Source organism: Anomaloglossus baeobatrachus, chromosome 2, assembly GCF_048569485.1.
Source record: "Anomaloglossus baeobatrachus isolate aAnoBae1 chromosome 2, aAnoBae1.hap1, whole genome shotgun sequence".
NCBI classification, from domain to species: Eukaryota; Metazoa; Chordata; class Amphibia; order Anura; family Aromobatidae; genus Anomaloglossus; species Anomaloglossus baeobatrachus.
This window is the reverse complement of record NC_134354.1, coordinates 788,963,619-788,969,618: the sequence shown is the minus strand read 5'-3', so window position 1 is coordinate 788,969,618 and position 6,000 is coordinate 788,963,619.

Below are 6,000 nucleotides of genomic sequence, written 5' to 3'. Positions count from 1 at the left end.
TGACAGTAGGATCAGCATTGTCACACCCAGGTAACCAGATGAGCATGATGTTGGTCAACTGGCCCAAGAAACCGTTCACCGACCCAGAGGAGCGGAGCTGAGTGGCTATCGTGACTTCAACACAACCACAGGAGGTGAAAGTAGGCAGAACGCCGATAGGTAACTGTCAAGAGGCAGCCCCGGGGCATCTCGACACCTCGGAAACTAGTGTTACAGGATGAAAACCAGGAACTGGAGCAGATGAAATAGAAGATGGTGCGGACTGGAGTACACTGGTACCGGTGAACACAGGTGGGCAGAAAGTTGCTTGCAGGTTCTGGAGGACACAGGATGGGCATAGACGGGTACACAGATAATACAAGGCAGAGTAGAGACAAAGTCACGGAAAATACTTTGTGCGGGTAAGAGCACAGGAGCCTGACACATTGAACAGGCACCTCCCAATGGGGGAGCTTGCCTTATATACACACTGCCTCACAGTGGTGGCCGAGAGGAACTTCCAGATTAGGTTGAACTGGTCATTTAAGAAAAGGCAGAACAGCGCTTCCTAGGCACGCTCCCGAGAGCCCTGCTGTGCATGCTCTGGCTTTGGGAACCAGAGGATGGACCAGGCAGCATGGAGAATGAAGAAGCAGCAGGAGAACATCGGAGCCCCTGGCACACGGGCAGCGGGGGTGCCGACGGAGGAACAGAGGAGACCCAAGGACTGTGGGGGCGGACGGAAGATGCAGGAGCAGGAGAGTGAGCAGGCAAGAGCATCGGTGCTCCTTGGCTGAGAGCACGACAATGTGGAAGTACCCCCTCCCTTACGCCATCCCCTTCTTTAAACTGGATAGCATGTTCTTCAGGAGAATATTCTCCCGGGGTGCCCAAAACCTCTCCTCAGGGTGAAAGACCTTCCTATCAATAAGGAAAAGAGTCCTACCTTTCACTTTCTTCATGGATAAGATTTCTCACACCTCGAAGATGTTTTCCAAGCAGATTCTTGTCCTGTCGCTGCATTGTTAATGTTTTTATCCTAAAATAACAATCAAAACTTGTATTTTTATGATATTGTTAATATTTTGTAAATCCACCTTTGGCTTTCACCTCTGCCTGAATCCTTCTGGCCTCTCAATCAGATTCAAGCATTTCTCAACCAAAATCTGATCTCAGGTCGTTTCTACATGTTCCCAATGTTGGTGTGTACTGGTCGGCTCACTTGAAGATGTATATGTGGCGCCCTGGACTAGCCAGGTCGTCACAGGTACTGCAACACACACCCCCACCCCGAGACAGTCACATCAGCCAGACACAAAATCCTTGTTGCCTCCCACCAGGGGTTGATATCCCCACCAGGTGAGGTGGAGCCAGGCGGTTGGCCCCACCCACTGAGGAGTTCACAGTCCTGGAGGCGGGAAAAGGAAGTCAGTCAGTAGGAGTGAGTAGGAGTCAGGAGAAGAGTGGAGTAGTAGTGGAGGAGCAAACTGACCGTGTCCGGGTGTGTGGCCCGGGCACTAAGAGCAAGGTTGGCAGACGGTGGTGGCCGTCTGCAGGAGAGGCGAATCAACGCGGAACCGTAGGACCGGGGACGGGCGGTGGCCCGCTGGTACCGAACCGGGGAGCGAAGTGAAACCAGCACACTCAGGCAGGGTGTGCGGACCCCGACCAGGCTTGGAGCCGCCATTAGAGGTCAAATCCGTCAGTGACCGGAACCCCAGGGGTTTCTTAACAGCCAAGACCCGACTGAAGGCAACTGTCCAACCAGCAAAAGGAAATACAGCTACCGCCACAGCTAGAGTTCCAAGGGCCAGAGCCTGCAGGCAAAAGGGCTCCTCCGGCACATATCTACGCTGGGGAGCGGGTTACCGGTGGGAATCCATCGGGACCGAACATACACACAGGTGCAGGGAAAGCCAGCCACCACCAACCGTCCGGGAGAAACTGCAGCAGCCGGCTGCGGGACCCGTCTATCCAGCCGTTTGGTTTACCAGAGACTTTGCGTACATTTGTGGCTGAGTGAGTACAACCGTGCCATCCGGCACCGCGCTGCGCAGTTCAGGCGACCCTGCACCCTGCCAACCCTGTCTCCCCCGTCACCTCACCGGGCCCCAGGACCACCAACCCCTACCCACGGAGGGGACGACATCCTAGCTGCACCCTACCATCGCTCCCGGGATCCCCGTCACCAGCAGCGGTGGTGCCCAACCTCACCACAACCCGTGGGTGGCGTCACGGACCAAATCCCCAAACCAAACTACCCCCTTTCATTCACGGGCGAGGAGCGCCGTCGAGTCCCCGGATCCGGCCCACCGCTCGAGCCACCGAGCAGCTGTCGCAGCAGCGCCGGAGCCGAGCGTCAGCATGCGCAGCGGTGCCCTCCCCGCCCGCGACAACTTGGCATCACGAACAGGATCTTACTGTTCTGCCGGCTGGTAGAAGTGCGCCTTGTGTCCCGCCGGCGGTGTCCGGCTGAAAAATTTCAGAATGCGCCATCTTCGGCGCAAAGATTTTCCCGCTCGAGCGTCTTCTCGAGCAGTGGAGGCGCGAAAGCCGAAGCCCCACACCTGAAGAGGAGGTGCCAAGAGAAGACCAAGGGGGGATGGATGGCGTCTGGCCGCATGTAAGCCGAGGCCGTGAAAGCAGGGACGCCAGGACTCTGTAAATGACCCGGTTCCTGGAACCCTGGAACCCTGAAACCGCAACACCATGTCAGCCCCGCCTGCACCGCCCGAGGCTCAGCAGCCCGCGCCCGGGACCGTGGCGTGGATGAGGGCCCGAATAACTGAGTCTAACCAACGTCATCGGAATCAGATACGTCTCCTGGCGGAGCAGTGGACCACCGAGGTGGAAGCACTGGCTGCAATTGCCCAGATGCACGAGATGGGAGCTGACGTGACAGAGCTGGTGAGTGACCCACGCCTCCATGTCCCTCAGGGACCGGCCGCTGCGGCTGGGAGACCCGGTTCGATCCTGACCCTTGTACCGTCCCCGCCACTAACCTTGGGGCTCCCCAGCACTAACCTGCTTAACCTGCTGCCCCGCGCTACGGCGGTGGGGCCCGAGATGCTGAGTGCCGAGGGGCCGGAGGTCGGAGAACTGAAGGAGGCTGCAGGCCCGGATGCTGCTGTGACTGGTAACAACCCTCCTGGTGCAGAGGAGAAGAAAACCTCGGCAGTCCGCCTGGCCCTAGAGGGAGCGCCTGACCGTGAGGGGGTTAGGAGTGATGATTTCGGGCCTGACACAGAGCCTGTCTCAGAGGAGGAGGGAATCGTCAGCTTGTATGACATGGAGGCCACTTACATCCCACTGAGCGGAAATAATGGATATCGGGCGGCCCTTCCCCGTCGCGTCTGTCGTGCGCTGGAGGGGCTGGAACCCGTGTTTCTTCACCTGGGGCCGAGTGAGGAGTACGAAAGTGAGCAGTAAGGCAGCGGTCCCTCCGTTGCACCATTGTCCCCGTTGGGACCATCAGTACCGTTACAAGTAAATGAATGAAAAGACCAATCAAACCGAAGTTTAACCTGATTGACACCGTGATTGACCCGGCCGTTGCCGGCAAGTAGTCCCCATAGGGACCCTTTGCTACCGTTGCATGAGGAACTCTTCATGGACATGCTTGAAAACTTGCAGGGCACCCACGAACTTGTGGAATTGTAAATATGTTGGGGCATGTTTTCCGTTGCCGCCTCCGGAGAGGCTGATTTGGAGGATGGGCCTGGAGGAAAAGGATGGCCCAGGCCCGCCACTACCAAAACCGGTGGCTATCCTCCGGGGGTCAGGGGTCCCCCATGGACGTGGGGTCCCCTGAAGTGACAGCCGGGTGCGAGACACCGTACCTGTTCCCCCTCGGGCAGCCTGGATCTGGACTGGGGTCATGGGGTGCTGCCCACTTCTTAGGGGCAGCATCAGGGCTAGGTTGCTTGGGTGGGAGAGCGGAAGCTGTCCGTTGTTATTAAAAATGTAAATATCTGTGTTTTTGCAACGTTTAAGTGACCTGCCTCCCGTATGGGAAGATTTAGAAATGCATAAACTGTTGATGTTTGTTTTATATTTTTACAGTTAAAAATAAAAATAAAACCGGTGATGGACGGGCAGCCCGCGGATGCTCTGCATTTAACCAAGGGGGAATGTGGCTACCTGGACTAGCCAGGTCGTCACAGGTACTGCAACACACACCCCCACCCCGAGACAGGCACATCAGCCAGACACAAAATCCTTGTTGCCTCCCTCCAGGGGCTGATGTCCACACCAGGTGAGGTGGAGCCAGGCAGTTGGCCCCACCCACTGAGGAGTTCACAGTCCTGGAGGCGGGAAAAGGAAGTCAGTCAGTAGGAGTGAGTAGGAGTCAGGAGAAGAGTGGAGTAGTAGTGGAGGAGCAAACTGACCGTGTCCGGGTGTGTGACCCGGGCACTAAGAGCAAGGTGGTGGTCGATCCACCGATCAGCCGTCGCAGCAGCGCTGGACCCGAGCGTTAGCGAGCACAGCGCAGCGGCGTCCTCCCCGCCCGCGACATATACAGGTTTTTCTTTAACTCTACCCACAAGTATTGGATTGGGTTGAGATCTGGGGACAATCCAGCTCCTCTATCTCACTGTCATTGAGCCATTATTCACCAATCTCGCCATATGCTTCGGGTTCTTCTCCTGCTGGAACACTATGTCATTCTTTTTCATACCCATAGTACTCGAGTGTATGAAGTAACTCATATGATACTCACAAGTAGTTCAGCATTGAGACCACCAACGATCCTGGTCAAGTATCCAACTCTTTTGGCTCTGAAACACCTCCATATCATCAGGCTTCCTCCACCAAACTTCACAATTCCTTCACTTTCTCAATCTGTTTGCCTTTTCCCCTTATTTCTTACCGACCCAGTTCCCCCATCACAGCCGTCTTTTGACTTTCGTCTCATGGCTCCAAATCGCCCGTTTCCAATCTTCCACTTTTTGTACTTTTTTGTAAACTTGAGCTGACGCGTCTTATGACAATATTAAAGTTGAGGATTATACCCATTTTTGGGCCACCATTTCAGACTTGTGTAACGTGCTTCACTTGGTGCTTCATGGCCGTCTGTGATCTCACTATTATGGAGCAGACGAGCCGCCTCCACTGCCGGGTGCCACCAAAACTGATAGACCTTGTAATGAGCGACTTGTTGACTTTGATATTTTGCCTGGACGTCACCTCTTGGCTTTTGAATGGATGGATGGACGGACTTCATATCTTATTCTTCCACCTGTCATGGCTTCACATTATGCAGTTTGGTAATTTTCTTTGCAGAGAGAGAGCGCTATTGATGACATGGATGATGTTTCTCTTTTCTTGGGAAATCGTCTTTATGGCGGCTCCTTGATTCGAAATAGTGATCTTTCACTTAGGAATCAACCTAATAACACACTGAGCTATTAGGGTATGTGAGAACAGGTTGTGATTTGTAGTATACAGGAAGAAAAAGAGTTTTACAACACCGGAATAAAACAGTAACAATGCAGAGACATGACAAGAATCTGCATAACTAATCATATGCAAAATAGCTGCAAGTCACATTTATATATGAGAAGCCGAGATGATTGTCTATAAAATTTAGGTCGTTTCACGCTCAAAGCTGTAGAGGATGGTGAGATATGGAGCCTGAAAGTCAAAAGTGCAAAACATTATTCCCTTTTACTCATCAGTGTACACGTAATATTCATCCACAGTGATTGTGGGGATACAAATACTGTATTTTTTGGATTATAAGACACACTTTATCCCCCCCAAAGCTGGGGGTAAAATGGGGCTGCGTCTTATAATTTGTATATGGGTTACTGGGGCGGCGGTGATGGAGTGGGGTCACAGGAAGCAGGGTCAGCGATATTGAGGGCTCGGAGTTGGAAGTGTTACTGCAATGGAGTGACTAAGGAGAGTCACAGGACGGAGGGTTGGTGATATTGTGGGTGCAATTCATCTGCCAGCAGGCTGCGAGCTCCACTGAACTGCCAGCAGTTTATGTGATGAACCTCAAGAAAATCTTGTCAG